Raw genomic sequence first — 14,159 nt, 5'->3', positions numbered from 1 at the left:
AGGGTGATTATTGTGATGTTCCTGCAATTAGGGGTCTGTGCTTTGTTAAGTAGCTGGCTAGGTTGATGCTAGCTTTTTTCCATCATCCCTCATTATTTTATTCGTTCCCCTGCAAGCAAAGGACAGTGGCATGTGTTTATTACTGTGGGAACAACCGGACTGCCAAATTTATGGAAGACATTATGTGAACTATAGCTTAGTATGAACCATTACCTTTTAATGGGCAGGAAAAAAAAATGTTGGGTGATTTTTATTATTATTATTTGGTATGATAGCAACTAATGCAAAGGGATAATTTTTGCACCTTTTCTTTAGGGTCTGAGCTGAATAAGACCAAGTAGTGATAAAGAAAATGGGTAGCAAGCAACTCAGTTTTTACTCAGAGCAGACACTTTGAATTTAATAACTTAGTCATCATTATTATTTTCAATAGTTCTGCTATGAGTTGGACTCAGTTGAATACCTCTTGGGTGGCAAGGTAAGGTAAAGGTACCCCTGCCCGTAAGGGCCAGTCTTGACAGACTCTAGGGTTGTGCGCCCATCTCACTTAAGAGGCCGAGGGCCAGCGCTGTCCGGAGACACTTCCGGGTCACATGGCCAGCATGACAAAGCTGCATCTGGCGAGCCAGCGCAGCACACGGAAACGCCGTTTACCTTCCCGCCAGTAAGCGGTCCCTATTTATCTACTTGCACCCGGGGGTGCTTTCGAACTGCTAGGTTGGCAGGCGCTGGGACCGAGCAACAGGAGCGCACCCCGCTGCGGGGATTCGAACCGCCAACCTTTCGATCGGCAAGCCCTAGGCGCTGAGGATTTTACCCACAGCGCCACACTTGGGTGGTATTTAACACTATTCCCACACAAAGTAGACCCACTGAAATAAATGGAGATGACTAACTTGGGTTCATTAATTTCATTGGGTCTGCTCTGAAAAGGACTTTGTTGACTATGTGTTTTTGATGGTTGGAAGTACAAAGGTTCTTTAAAGCAAGGAGAAAGGAAATGATCCCAAGTGAGCCAGTGGAACAGGCCTTGGCATCTCAGCACTCACTGATGCAGATAGGTGAAATAGCTGATGATGTTGACTGCGTACATATATCACAGTAAACCATGGTTTAGCATGACATGTACAAACCCAGCTTCCCTTCAGGCTCTCATGCTTCCCCTTCTCTATCCTCCTACACTGCAAGGAGGAAATCAGAAACTTCTGCTTTCATTTCAGGTCAACCATAGTTTAGCATGCCACCTAAGCCATAAACTGTTGCTAATCCTAACTAAAGTTAAATAAGCCAACTTCATCATAACTAATGGTTTGAAGCAGGCAAGTTTCAGACAAACCATAACTGGCTGGGTTCAGAAAACATGAGAAACTGTAGCTAATGAAAAATCACAATGAAAGTTTCTGAATTTGCCACATCAGAGGAGAGGGGTGGAGGGAACATGCAAGCCAGGTGAGAGGCTAGACTCATCCCCATAATGGTAAACCATTGTTTACTGTGACGTCTGAATGCAGTGACTTTGTTCAGAAGCGTGAGATGCAGGTGTGCAACCCCAAGAAAAGATGTACAGATTGCATACAACAATGGACAAACAAGTTCACTTTCTTGTGCAATAAGCTGCTTGAGCAGGAAAGTCATGTGATACAGTAATTCATCCCGGACAGCTTTTAGATATGAGCCTTTAGATATTCAGCTTACCCTGCAACTAATGATTTCAGTAAAAAGAACTAGATTCTACCCCCCTCCTGCTAATCTAATGGCCCAACACAAGAGCAGACTTTATGACACCATATTTCAGAGCCTGAGCATGGGCAAAGCCCAAGATCTGGCACAAACATAAACACAGACTATAAATTAGAAACAAATAGGGCACTGTGCATTTCAAGATCCCAGGCTCTTTCTAAATTTACTGGCTGTTTGTTGAGATTTTGAGACTAATGGCGGTATAAAATATTCCAGCCAACTAGTAAAGCAAAGGTTTAGAATGATTGAGAAGTATGGATCTGATGCTCCTGATTAATGGTGGGTAAATTATTGTTAATGCATGCAGTAAATGTCAAGGGCAATAATTTACTGAGCAGTCTCAGAAGCACCATAGAGGTTCTGCTCATCTAAAAGTTGAGAAAGGAAGAACGGCTAGTGGCAAGCAGGAAAGTATCAGACTTCTGGCTTGAGCTCAAATGGAGCAATGGGCAGCTGTGAACACATTCCAATCTATGGCGTGTCCTGGAAAAAATGGTCTACTATGTATAGTATAGTATAGTATAGTATAGTATAGTATAGTATAGTATAGTATAGTATAGTATAGTATAGTATAGTATTTACTATATAACTCCTATAATATAGCATTTATCAAGTAACGTAAGCTTCAATCCTGCATATATTTCCTTAAATTTCAATGGGATTTGAGCATCCTAGCTGTGCAAGACTGGAGTCACAGAACACTTCCATCACTAACATTAAGAATGTCCTTTTGTCTCTTCCCCCTTTTTTTAAAGTCTTTTTTTTTTTTTTTAGCCCATTCCACTTAAATAAGCAGCCTTACTGAATAGTGCAGGAGCTGGACAATGGAGAATGTCTCTGCTGTGGCTTCCTTCTCCAAGAGCAGGGGTGGAAAGCTTTGGTTCTCCAGATTTTGTTGGACTCCAACTCCCAGCTGCCCAACCAGTACTGCAGATGGTTAGGAATGATGGGAGTTGCAGACCAACAACCCTTTCCCTAGAGCCTCTCCTTCTATCTAGGAGAAAGTCTCTGCAGACTCTGCACTGCTGACCAGTCAGGAAAAGCTGGGGATGGCTGTTCTAGATTGCATCTGAAAATCACCAGGCTAGAATCACTAGGTGGAAAATGCAGGAAAACAGATTATTGACAGTGAAACAGACTGCGGTAGCCTGTCCTGGACATCAGTCAGCTGGGTGGATATCAGTCAGAGATGCTGTAGTTCAGAAGTGCCTTGAAGGGTGGAGCAGATCCACTGCTCTAGCTTCCTGACAGGTAGGTTGTCAACTGGGAAGGAGAGGGGGAGGTGATGGTGAGGTTGGCACAGTGCAGACACTGGAACAACTCTGGTGTTCCTGGTGGTGTGTTTGCACTGTGCTGACGTGCTTGCCACCTTAACCCTCCTAGTAAGCAACAGCGACCCTTCCTTACCAGGAAGCTAGTGTAGCTGTTCCACCCCTCCCAGTGAGCCACTTCTGCTGTACTTATATCCAGGGTTTTTATTCAGCCGGAACTCACCAGAACTCAGTTCCGGCACCTTTCAGGTGGGTGCCATTGCCATTCTAAGAGAACAAGGGAGGTGTTCGTGGTGAGTTCTGGCACCTCTTTTTCTAGAAAGATAGTACAGTCATACCCTGGGTTACAGACACTTCAGGTTGCGCGTTTTCAGGTTGCGCACCGCGCCGAACCCAGAAGTACTGGAACAGGTTACTTCCGGGTTTCGGCGCTCGTGCATGTGCAGAAGCACTAAATTGCACTTTGCGCATGCGCAGAAGCACCGAATCACGACCCGCGTGTGCGCAGACGCAGCGCTGCGGGTTGCGAACGCTGTGGGTTGCGAACATGCCTCCCACACGGATCACGTTTGCAACCCGAGCATCCACTGTACTGCTATATCCTGCATGGATCGGTGACTGGACTGAACAATATCCAAGGTTACTTCCATCTCTACAATGCTATGAACTTAGCTTTTGTGGGTAGCTGCCTTAGGCACTTCTCTTTCTGTAGTCTTTCAATGGAAGGAATCAATGGGCTAGAACAACTTCATTTCTCCTAGACATGCATGCAGCAGAAGATGAAGTCCTTAAGGTTTGGGCTACTCTCTTCATTATAGCCCTGATTATATTCCTGACTCATCTTGATTTGAAAGCTTTCCTTCTGCAACTTCCTGCAACAATTGTGCTCAGTATCAGGATAGGCTGCTTGTTCAGATGACCTCAGAAAGTCCTTCTTGGGAATCTTTTAAATAGTATTTAAATGGATGGAGGAAAAGAGTGTAGGTGAAGAACAACCTATAAAATTTACTGCTCCTGCTTCCAATACCTGACGGGCAACTATTTAAAAGCTGAGAAGACTATAAATGCAGCCTGCAAAATAAGTCAGTAAAATTTTACAATACATTTTCCCCAGTGTGCATGTTTGGTTTCTCTTTTTGTGTGTTGTGATTATTTTGTGCTGTGATTATTTTTTAAAGCTGTTTGAAACGGGGCCTCTTTGAAATGCTGACATTATGGATTCAGAGCAGTAGTAAACGATGAGGTGGGGTTTTTTTTACATATCACTTTAATATGACACCATTTAGGATGTTATGACTGCAATCTTAGTTTTTGAAATATTTTGAAAAACAGATTTGAAGGAGGCTAGAGAATTCGATGCCTGGTTCTCTGCACCTTTCTGGAAGATGTGACTTTGCATGATAACAAAATGTTCAGATTTAATGGGCAGAGGGTGACAATAATTTGTTTCAGTGCCCTTGTTAAATGTCAGGCTGCACTCAGGGCCAGATATTTTTAAATTGTGTGCCATCGGGAGCATCAATGCAATAAGCACAGAATATTTCCATTGCTGTTGGGGAGAAAAGTGCTTTCATGCCTATTGTTTTTTTATTCATCCAATTGTATATGAAAGGCTTACTGAATACTAACATTCAGTATGCCTTCAGTAGAGCATCCCCAGCAACTTATCACAAACGTATTCTGGTATTATCGGTAGATATACTGGTAAACAAGGTCTACAAATACAGTTACCAACTCGCCACTGCTAAGTACATTTTTTGCTCTGGTGAGCGCACAAGGTCAATAACAACTGTTGCCCTTCTTCCATACCAGGAAGAGAATGAGGATTCTCCATGATGCCTTGTGGACTTCAGCCCAAGAGAATGGCAAGAAAAGGAAATTGTGCTGAACCTCAGGGGGACACTCATAAAGCCACGAGTCTTCTTGCTGCATCTGAATTATCACAATGGAGATGAGGTCCTTTCTTTCTCCCCAGCTGATGAAGAGAGCAAGGGCTTACCTTAAATATAACAACAACAACAACAACAACAACAACAACAACAACAACAATTTATTTATACCCTGCCCATCTGGCTGAGTTTCCACACCCACTCTGGGCGGCTTCCAATCAAGTGTTAAAAACAATACAGCATTAAATATTAAAAACTTCCCTAAACAGGGCTGCCTTCAGATGTCTTTTAAAGAGAAGATAGCTGCTTATTTCCTTCACATCTGAAGGGAGGGTGTTCCACAGGGCGGGCGCCACTACCGAGAAGGCTCTTTACTGGCCTATACCTTCCTAATACCTTCTGATTGATTATCTCAACAGTTTCTCTCACTCTCTCACACTAGACTAGCCCAACCCACAGACTTATCCTCCCTCTCTCTTCTCTAACTCCAGACTAACTTCTTAACAACTCTAACTCTAACTCTAACTCTAACTCTAACTCTAACTCTAACTCCTCCCCTTGGGTTCCTATAGGTTAGTCATTTTACACTTAGTTAACCCTTTCCTTATGAACCCAGTATGATGTCACAAACCTAGGAGGGCAAACGCCACAAATTTTTATAATGCTTTCTATCATTTCCCTCAGAGCAGACATTAAACTTTTGGCCCATAACATCCTGGACCCTGCCTGGATTTCTTTTTAAAAAGTGGTTTCCATATCCAGATGTTATTTATTAGGAAGTTTCATTGAAATCAGCAAGTTTTGCTTCTGAAGCTGCACATTTGCACGCAGAAGCCTGTGGATTCATAACTGTGAACATTATAGCAGCCTAAGTGTGAATTAAAAAGGATTTGACAGTTGAATTACTAACATAGACCCTTGCATATCACTTATATGTTTGTCCAAATCAGAACGTCTTATATCACTTCCAGGCTCAGAAACATTTTCTGAAGGTGTCACAACAAGTAGGTACGGTACGTCAGCCAAATGATGAATAATAGGATCTTGTTGTTGGAGGGTGATCAACAACTGTTCTTCTTGAGCTTGCTATAAGCAAAATCAAACCATTCCTTTCTGTTTGCTGCATCTCAGCTCTTATATACTGTGCGTATTAGACCTTATTTTCCAGATCAAATCTTATCCATTCAAGGAACGGACAGAATACTAGCATGCCTCACAAAAGAGGGGCAGAATATATCCAAATATCTATATATCTATATCTATCTATCATCTATCTATATATAATTTGTCTTTGTCTCTGAAAAGTCTGTGTTCACCTCTGTATTCGGCGCTGTGCCTTACCTAAAAAGGTAACTGCTTTTAGCAGCCAGCTATGCTGAATAGTTGAAGTTTTGCCAGTGGCAATAAGAAAGCAGAGATTCCCCCTTCGCCCCCTTCACAGTGCCAATTAACTCGCTGCAGGGAACATTCTTTCCTTCAATTGTAAGGCAATGAGTAAGTTAACTCTCTACCTGCTAGAACTTTCAGAATTCAGGAGGATTTATTAACTGTGGATAGGAATACAGCCTTGGTATGTTATTGGGCATAATTGCTGAAGCTTTCTGTGGTGGGGCTTCCTGCATGGTTTAGAGCCCTGGGTGATCAGGGTTCTAAATCACACAGAGTCTCCTATACCTGGGTATCAAGCTACCCAGTGCAGCTGTCATGCCCATCATGGTGACAGTAGGTGGGTGGGAGGAACCATGAAACTTTGGGGGTGGAGCTTAATTTGTGTGGGCAGGGCTTTTTCAGCCAGAACTTACCAGAACTCAGTTCCAGCACCTGTCAGGCGGGCGCCATTTCCATTCTAAGAGAACATTCATAGTAAGTCCCAGCACCAATTTTTCTAGAAAAATAGCACTGTGTGTGGCCTTGGAGCAACTTTCACCAGCAACTGAAGAGGGCCTTGGTTTGACATATGTAACTCAAAATGTGAGTTAAAATCTGACTTCCTTCCATCATTGCTTGACCTTAATTCTACAACTTATCTTTACAGTCGTGTTGTTATATTGTATTTGACAAATATTCTGATTTTACTTGCATTTGTAACCTTTTCCCCTTACAAACTTTGTTCTTTACATATCAATCTTTCTGTAACGGAGCGGTGTTTTTTTGTATGTTCATTCACGCAACTCCATTCTTTTATTAAATTTTGATATGTTTGACCTCTGATAGCTGCCGTCATTTTGGCCAAAAAGTAAGTTTCAACATTTCTGCACATTGCATGAGTTTTTGTATCCATTCTTCCTTTGCTGGGACTTCTGCTTCTTTCCATTTTGGGGAAAGAAGTCCCCAGAAGTCCCTTTTTGTACTCTCCAAACATAGTGTTGGATCCAAAAGCTCCCTTCCCAATACTATTTTCCTCCAGTGGGAAGCATCTTCGGCTGACAGAATGAGTCCTTCCATTGGAAGAAGAGGCATTTTGCTGAAGCAAGGGAACCTTTCCAGTCTGTTTCTGAGGGCCATTTCACATGTGTTCTTCACAACCAGCATGGAGAAATGTAGTCAGCTTTCTAATCTGGAAAAAAATAATGCATCAACATTACAAATGGCTAGTACTGTTCCTGGAATACAGCCTAGGGAGAAGTGGGCTTAGCAAGTGAAGAATGAAGGGTGATTTGTCCTGACATGGGAAATGGAAAGAAATATACCTGAGTGTTTGTGTGATGGCACTGGCTTCAGTGAAGAGGAAACTAGGAGGGGAAAGAGAATATAGAAATATTTCTTGCAATCCATTTACAAACTTGCACCCCTAAGATTTGCCAAGGAGATAAAGCTGGTTTTCTGTTTAATCCATACTGCACTTGATTAAAGAGACCTCTTTTTTTTGGTTTTGTTCCTTCATGGACTCTTCATTTCAAGGTGTGTGTTCCGTATTGTTATACATTTTGGATGTCACCGCTGCTCATTTTGGAGCCTCTGTGTGGAAAGATATGGCTGGTGGAATGGAGACAGGAGAATGAGCAAGGGCGAAACAGGGTTTGCATTTATTACCGCGGGCAAAATAAATCAAGCCGGAACCTAAAACAGGACACATTTCTAACAGAAAATTAAGCAGTTTGTCTGCCAGCGGAGATAATATACAGACATGTGACAGTTTGAAAAGGTATTAATTTAATGCATAAAGCCGGTAAGAAGGCTTTGTGGAAATTATATGCCACACGAGTAAGTACTGTTTGGGATTAGGCAAAAAGACCCACGGAAAGTCCAAGCTGAATTTTTGCCCTTACAAAATGTACTCACCTCTTCCGCGGTAGCTAATCGCCAGCTTGTGACAGAGCCGTGGCTATCGCGTTGAGGAGAAAGCCGGACAGATAACAAAAGCTTCCTTTTCCTTTCACCTTTGACAACCTCTTCATTTCAGCATTGCAGTCTTTCTTCTATTCAGGGCCTGCCATTTTGGGGTGGGAAAAAATCCATTCCTTGCATCGAGGAGGCACTGCCAGGTGGAGAATGCGGGAGCACTCTGCAAAACTTGACCATTGTCCCATTGCGCAGCGCTGTGGCTTTGCTTGATGGCTGCTTTTTAAAGAGGGGAAGATGGTAACCTGGAACAGTTGTCTGTAGAATGCAGCCCCTCGAAGTGTCCCTATTTTCCAGGGACAGTCCTGGATTTACAGAAGCCATACCAGTTTCTGATATGACCCTGGAATGCCGTGCTTTTCCTTACTACATCCCTATTCTCATCAGAGAACTGTTGTAGGGTATGAAGTTACATGACCCCTGAGCCATCTGAAGACAGCCCTGTATACTAAAGTTGTTTTATTTTAATGTTTAATTATGTTTTTATATACAGTGGTACCTCGGGTTAAGTACTTAAATATTCGTTCCGGAGGTCCGTTCTTAACCTGAAACTGTTCTTAACCTGAAGCATCACTTTAGCTAATGGGGCCTCCTGCTGCCGCCGCACCACCACATGATTTCTGTTCTCATCCTGAAGCAAAGTTATTAACCCGAGGTACTATTTCTGGGTTAGCGGAGTCTATAACCTGAAGCGTATGTAACCTGAAGTGTAGGTAACCCAAGGTACCACTGTATGCTGGAAGCCACCAGAGAGGCTAGGGCAACCCACTCTGGTGGGTAGGGTATAAATAATAAAATTATTATTACCGTCCCTGTTTTCATCGGAGAAAAGTTGGAGGGTATGAGAATACCCAAAGCGGATGTGGGGAAAGAAAATTGTTCAAGGGCCACATCCCCTTCTAGGCAACCTCCCAGGGGCCACGTGCCAATGGTGAGAAGGGCCAGAAGCAAAAGTGGGTGGAACAACAAATGTAAATGTTACCATTGTATGGCAGGCTTGTTTTTATGCACAACCACAGACCCCTCTTCACCCTCCCTCCAAGCAAGCAAGGAGCATTGTCAGCAGTCAAGGAACTTTCTAGCCAGGTAGAAACACCTGAGAAGCATGCAAAGCAGGGCTGGTGAGTGGTGTGGCCTGGGGAAGAGAAGGGGCATGGCCTGGGGGCTGGATAAGCTTGAGGTTCCCCATCCCTGGCCGAAAGGAAGCATTCAGCTTGCAAATGTGCCAATGACAGTGTTATGTACTGAAGTTCTCACCCTGGGCCAGCAGGGGGATACTGTAGATAGTTTTCACTCAGGTCCACATATGCAAATAAGGAATTGAAAGTGACGTTCAGTGATTGGATATTTACAGAAAGTTATTACTGTTGCTTTGTAGTTGAGCTCTATATAAGCAGGTTGGCTGAACCCTTCAGCTCAGTTCTGTTCTGGCCTGTGAATAAACAAGAGCTGTTTGAAGAATCGCTGTGTCGTCTGATATGTTCACCCACAACTTAACAGACAGGACATTAAAATGGCTGTGAGAATGGACAGTGTCATCTAACTCTAATGACTCTGTCACTTAAACCTACCCTAATAAGAAATCAATATTCTCTAGGAAAAGCAAGGAGGGAAGCAAATGCAAAGGGGAGCTGGGGTGAAGGATACCAAAATGCTAGCATATGGGAGCCATGATGTAGTGGCAAACTTGAGAACGTGCTGGTCCTCAGCTGTTGCCACAGCTTCCTGGTGAATTGTACCAGGAGAGTTGCTTTTGGACGTTTCAGTTCACACTCTGAACTGTGGGCCACAGTTGTGCATCTCCAGCTCTGCCTCCTTCCCACAGCAGATGACTCTGGGATGCCTGTCGCATGCTAGGTATTGCATGTATGGCCACAACTGCAAAGGCTTCCTCTTTGCAAACTGTTGAATTGCCGTGTAGAAACTGGGTCCAGAGGCAGCAGGGAGCATGACACCAGGGCAGGGCTAGCCAGGGCAGCCTCACCTCTCACTCACCCAGTCAATCAGTACATCAAGCCCTGTGTTTTGAAAAAGGGCTTGTGACATCTGAGTTTTGCCACATTCAGTTTATACTTTGCTTTGCTTTTTGCATCTTAGGTGTACACTTGAAAACATAACATGTGAAGTGACCTTCAATCTCTTAGCAACAGCAAAGCCACTGGTGGTTCCCTAAATGGTCTTAAGTGGCAACGTGATGCCTTGTCTTGCCACCTATAGTTTGATTCTCTGCTTCTGTCTACTGGAACCGTCTGTTTTCATATGGTTTCTTTTATCTCTGCCTCCTGTTCGGCATGTGGCACATCTGAGTCTGTGTTGACCCTATTTACCAACAGACCATGTCACCGGGCAACATCCTAGCAACATCCGTTCATGAGCGGTGGATGTGTGAAATTTCAGAAGGCATGCAATTATTTGTGCCATGGCTGCTTCGGATTTCGTGCTCAAAAAAGGTTACGTATAAAGGGCAGGTCCCAGTCCCGACCCAATCAAGAACACATACCAGGGACCTCTGATTGTTTGACTCAGTAACAAGCATCCTCTGTATGTTTAGGGACTCAGGGATACCTTTTGCAATGTGTTTACTATGTGCCATTTTGTATTATGCCACGCCCTACAGCTGCCACTTTGTGTTTTGCTGCAAACCCACCCAGGCACCATTTTATGGTTGGCACCCACAACAACTTTTCAAAATTCCAGATGTTATCTACTGACCCCAAAAGACTGGAGCCCTCTGAACATGTGAAAAGTCCCATGGAGAAATAATAATAGATGCTAGCATACAGGTTTCTATTGCACTCAGGTTGTCTGTATGCATTTAGATGGGAATGAAGTCCTGGAGAATACTTTTCTTATGGCACTTTAAACATTCATACCGTTCCAGAAAAAAAATCCTGGCAACCTCTGGCTCTTTAGGGTGTTGAGACTTGTCAGGAGATCCCTATTCCCCTCAAACAGCAACAGTTCCCCAAGTAGCTTCACATTCAATCCCTCTTTCCAGGGAACTCTAGGAATTGTAGCTCTATCATAGGATTTGGGGTCCCCTAACAACTTTTGGTGCCCTTAGCAAAACACAGCTCACAGGATTCTTTAGGGGAATCCATGACTGTTTAAGGTGGCATGATGCTTCTTTAAATATAGAGTACAGGTGGTGTGTGAGAGAGGAGTGATGCATTGCCTAAATGTTTTTAAATCCTTATTTTTGTGTAGACGAGGCTGAGAGAAGAAATTGGAGTGATTCTTCAGTGAGTTAAATTCAAAGGAAATGTTTCCAAGAAGACAGAATGCAGCTAAATGAAGCCTCTTTGCCACAATAGCTCATCAGACTCAAGGGCAACGTTAAAGGAGGCGTTTGCTGGAGGCTGTTATTAATGGCAAACACTTCTGAGGAAATTCGCACATCCCAGACCCATTTGACCTGGGTTCATGCATTTATCACCCCCTGCCTTTTCTGGGCTGCATTTAAATCAGAACAAACATCATGGAGGTGGCTTTAAATATACTGCCGGAAAGAAAATGGGATTCATCCTAAATGCTATTACTGCAGAGGACAGGAGGCAAATTGGAAAAAAATATATGCAGGAAGTTGCACTTTCCCTGACAAAAAGGCATTTGTTCTTATCTATGGGTCTGTGACAACAACAAGAAGAAAGCAAATCTGGTGTTTAGGGATGCTACATAGTTTATGTTGTGTGTAGCTTTGGGGAAATCCAGGAGATTAGGGTAGAAGGCACAGGAAAAATTCTCCCCCACCCTATCTCAGCTTTATACTCCTTGGCCTCAAAAGGTACATGTGTATTTTCACAGCTATTTTTGTTTTAATGAAGACTTACCTAAATGACTGAAATCTGTTCCGGCTTAAAGGCAGGGCTTATTATTCATAAGCCACAAGCTGAAGTATTTGCTTCTTCATTGCCCATAATCTTACCATATCAAATAATGCATTTCATGGTTCTTAATGAGGGGTTAGCATTCAGGCTGCAGCGTTCTGAACTCAGTAGGCTTCCATTCATCTCAGCATGGCGTGTAAGCTGACAGAGGGCTGATCGCTAGTGGGGGAGGACCAGCATGAAAGAACATTAGGGCAAATTAGGGCACTCTTGGGTGGAAGAGAAAGTTGCCTTGTACCACCGGTGAAGAATATATTTTATGGGCTGTCTCTGTCAAGCTGTGCTGCTAAAGGAGTGGAAACTGTTGATTTTCCAGGCAGTTCCGTCCTTCCAACCGGATCCTGTTTTTACAGAATGTGCAAGTGGTCATGTAATCCGGCAGGCCTAGGGCAGAGCAGTCAATCGGAATACAAACAGCAGGGAGGGGAAAGATAAAGTGAATTACTTTGCCTAGGCTGGGAACAACTCTATAGTTTTAGGGGTGGGGGGTGGGATGTGGCTTTCCCCCCACTAGGAACATACTGGTATTTGTATGTGTCATCTCTCTGTAAAGATAATGTCTGTGAAGACACTGACCCAGTGGTAGGGAAACTGTGGCCCATCAGATGCTGTTGGACTCTTGAAAAGCAATAAAAACTAATTGGCAAAAACCAAAATGTTGTTGGACAACAACTCCCACCAGCCCCAGCCAGCATTATCAATGATTGGGGATGATGGAAGCCCATCAAAATTGGGAGGGTTCCCCACCACTTCACTATACCAAGCCACATGTTCTGAAAAAGAAAATGCAATCTAATCCCTGTTGTCAGAGAAATGAAGCTCTCAAAGGAGGCCCCCACGTTTTGTTTCTTGATGGCAAGAAAATGGCTTGAGTGGCAATGAAGATCCCATACAATTGCTTTGACGGGGTATGGGACTGGCTTCCTGTATCGAGTCCCTGTTAATGGGAGTCAACACTGGTTTGAGTCCACCAGCATTGGGACATTAGGATACTACTCCTACAGAGGCACCAATTCAGCACACCTAGCACTTCTGTGGCAGCTCAGTGCTGGCTCTGCACAAGCTTGAGGTGATAGGGGACTGAGGTCTGAAACAGCTCTAAGATTGCATCTCTACAAAGAAAAACAACCGTATAAGTACATCAGATAATTTAAATTGAATTGCCATAACACTGAACGTAAAAATGGTCGATCCCCCAATTTGTATGCAGGCGCTATATTTTCATATGAAAAACAGTCACATGGCATTGTAGCATTATTCGTGAAACCACCTCTACTCTTTGCATATCTTTCTGTAGTAACTTCATTCTGTTGCATAGATAAGTTTTTTGAAGGTAGATGTGTGTAGAGAAATAACAAAGCAACAAATGCAACAAAGGCTTATAAAGGGTCTCAGAGCAAAACAAGAAATGTTATGGATCTCTGCAAGACAGCAAAGTATGAAAAGACATTGTAACTGGATTTGGGAAGCGGTGAGTTAGGTCCGTCCCCCCCAACAACTGTGGCTCTGTGGTGCTGGGAATGAAGAACTGGACTGATGAGACCCAAGTTAAAATCCTTCTCAAACGCCACCTTGAACAATCATGGCTTCCCCAAAAGAATTCTGGGTGTGGCAGTTTGTTAAGGGCACCGACGGTTGTCAGGAGACTACCAGTGATTCAGTTTCCAAAGTGGTTTTACAGCCAGTCCTTCTTCACAGGAAAATCTGAGGATGGTTGCAGCTCTGGGAGCAGAACAGGGGTCTCTTGACAACTCCCTTAACAAATTACAGCTCCCATAATTCTTTAGGGGAAAGCAGGACTGTTCAAAGTTGCATCCTAGTGCTTTACATATATGCCGTGAATCTGTCCCTCAAGACTCTCCTCTGTTAGTGCGTGAGCACCAACTCTTGGGGTTCCCTTTTCTGTCTCAACAGAGTTAGTCAGAAAGTCTTCCTGCATTTTTGTAGCAGCAGCAGCAGCAGCAGTAGTCCAGCCCTCTCTTGGTGAATTCCCATGACAGGAATAACCACCTCACCCATCCAGTTCTTCT

At 43.5% G+C, this 14,159-nt stretch overlaps 1 long non-coding RNA gene across 1 annotated transcript; it reads right to left on the bottom strand.

The window, feature by feature from the left end:
* Window positions 1-6,982: 6,982 nt before the first annotated feature.
* Window positions 6,983-13,606, bottom strand: LOC144327544 (uncharacterized). The gene is made up of 3 exons (XR_013392664.1): window positions 9,500-13,606; window positions 7,591-8,458; window positions 6,983-7,457 (listed from the first exon to the last, which is right to left on the bottom strand). It is a non-coding gene; the product is annotated as an uncharacterized LOC144327544 (long non-coding RNA).
* Between the last annotated feature and the right edge of the window lie 553 nt (window positions 13,607-14,159).

This window comes from Podarcis muralis, chromosome 4 (genome assembly GCF_964188315.1).
Source record: "Podarcis muralis chromosome 4, rPodMur119.hap1.1, whole genome shotgun sequence".
Classification (NCBI taxonomy): Eukaryota; Metazoa; Chordata; class Lepidosauria; order Squamata; family Lacertidae; genus Podarcis; species Podarcis muralis.
The sequence above is the reverse complement of the archived record's forward strand: the minus strand, read 5'-3'. Positions and strand labels throughout refer to the sequence as shown.